Genomic DNA, 2320 nt, shown 5'->3' with positions numbered 1-2320 from the left:
ATTTCGCAAAATCTGAAGGGGTACCCCCTTGGAAAAATCTCGGAAAAATTGAAAAATTTTTTTTTGTCAAAATATCGAAGAATATCGAAATATATTCTAAAAATCGTCAAAAATTTCACACTTTTTGTTAAGGTTAATGGAAATTACGTATTTTTCATATTTTTCTTGTGAAAAAACTAGCCGGTCGTTGAGCAACGGGATTAGTAGAGGTCGAAGGACCTTTCGTTCACGTGCGACTCGAACGTAGAATTACGTTTGGAAGTATCATGCGTCACGGTGATCAGATTTACGGTAGTACGTATGGAACACGTACGAATAAGTTCCTGCATCGTGCAGCGCGAGACGTAAGCGTATTGCCAAAGACCGTCCTTGGTAAAACGAGAAAATTGGGCAACGCGATGGAAAGGCGACGGAGAGCGAGGCACGTGGCCGTACCTCCGCTGGTATTTTAGCGAATGTGAATTCGACCGCCTGCTGTCGGTTTCCCGAAAAACTCCGGACGTTTATACGACGGTTCTACGTGTCGAGTGAGAGGCGAAAATTGTCCCAGATTTTCCAACTGTTCCAACTCAATTCCTAACCCGTCTCATATTTTTCAAGCACAGCAAAACCGTACTAATGACAATTCTCACGTTTCAATCGATTACGTAGATAATTTCATTTACTCGGAACGCGCGTGGACGCAAACGGTCCAAAGAAATGGGAAAAATTGTTTGTTTTGCATCATCGTTTTTATCCAACAAGAACGATTACCAAGCAAATCTTCACGAGGCATTCTGTACTCACATTTATTACGTATTATCGTAGAACGATTAACGAGACGATTCCTTGAAATGATAATTCATTTAGAAATGCCGTTTGTAATTTAGAGGTGCCTCGCGTGGTCCACTCGGATTATTAATTAAACTACGTTTCGCGTTTATATATTTATTTTCTGAGCAACCGTGTAACTTGGAAAAGTGTGCACGAAGCATTTTTTCGACACACACCGTGCTTCGAGGAGCGAACTTTAAAAAGGACTTTCGAAATCTACGAGTCGCACGTCGAAACGTCAAGTTCTCGAGGAATTTTATGAATCGATCCTGAGGAGACACTGTCGTTACTTCGTAAGAGTCAACGATTTCGCGACGTACGATTTTGCTTAAATTCAAACGGATCGAAATCGAATTTATGTTCGCGCCGTCAAAGAATTCGTAGAAAAGATTCGGTATGAAAAAAGATGGTGGATCTTACCTTGACAGATTGTGTGCCGGCACGTCGGGAAATTTGGGAGAACGGACGACGAGTGACCGCGGCGAAAGAGAAATGCGCGAAACTCGAGCGGCGAACCGAAGAGATGGAGAACGATTCGAGGAGTGGGAACGATTACCTCTTGGACCGGTTCTCCTTTATACACATTGAGGGATGCCCCACTCTCGGTTTTCTCCTCGCGAGTTCCACCAAATACGCGGACCGTCGATAATACGGGGTGAACTCTGCGAGTTCCCCGTTCGATTGTTACCGGGTAGAGACTTTGATCTCGACTGACAAGAAATGTTTATACGAACGCAAACCAGTTTCCGTAGTTTTCTACGAATCGTGCTATTTCATTTTTCTCGGCCCCCCTCGGATCCCATCTAGACGACTTATTATTTATTCAAATGAGACTCGATTCGTAGAAAAAGAAGACGCCAAGTGAAATGTGGATCGACTCGACGAGGGAAATTTTAGAAATCAAACAATTGCGCAACGAAAGCAGGAAGTGGTGCACCTTCTGTTTGCCCTAATAACCACCGAAATGTTTGCCTTTCGAAAGAGCACAGTGATATTGCACGCGTCCATAAAATCGCCTGCGTTACTGGGTCAATTACTCCTGTAAGTTCCGTTTAGTGCGTAAAATGAGAAACGGCCGCTTCGTCATATGCATTTATTCATTACAATTTTGACAGAGATCATAGAACTTCAGGAGACAGTTTGTAGAGACGCGAGAGAAAATGAAAAGTTGCAATCGGAAAATAGAGTTTAGGAAGTCAAGGTGAACGCGGCGATCATCGAAACGAACGTTCCAATGAGCATGGTTGATCTTTCCGCTTCCAAAGATTTCGCCGAGTTTCGATTTTCGATTTTCGGTGACGCTTCATTCTTTGCTCCTTCCTCCTATGAAATCGTTTCAATTACTTTCAGTCAAAGTGAACGGGACTCGTTACAATTTTTAGGAATCGTATTTATACTCAAGGTTGTATGAACCCTTGAATAAAAACAGTGACGAAACATTGAAATTCTAACAATTACTTTGCGAGCCTATTGAAAGAGTTATAACATCTCGAATATTGTTTAAGGT

At 42.4% G+C, this 2320-nt stretch overlaps 1 protein-coding gene across 1 annotated transcript in view; it reads right to left on the bottom strand.

Moving 5' to 3' along the window:
* Nucleotides 1–1474, bottom strand: part of LOC108631525 (alpha-tocopherol transfer protein-like) — a 10785-nt gene extending 9311 nt beyond the window's left edge. The window contains exon 1 of the mRNA XM_018035510.2: nt 1234–1474. The gene's annotated coding sequence lies outside the window, so the exon portion shown is untranslated. The remainder of the gene's footprint in view (nt 1–1233) is intronic.
* Nucleotides 1475–2320: the final 846 nt, after the last annotated feature.

Source organism: Ceratina calcarata, unplaced genomic scaffold (genome assembly GCF_001652005.2).
Source record: "Ceratina calcarata isolate Rehan_Ccalc_2016 unplaced genomic scaffold, ASM165200v1 scaffold90, whole genome shotgun sequence".
In the NCBI taxonomy this organism is placed as follows: Eukaryota; Metazoa; Arthropoda; class Insecta; order Hymenoptera; family Apidae; genus Ceratina; species Ceratina calcarata.
Note: the sequence above shows the minus strand (reverse complement) of the source record. Positions and strands in the feature narration are given on the sequence as shown.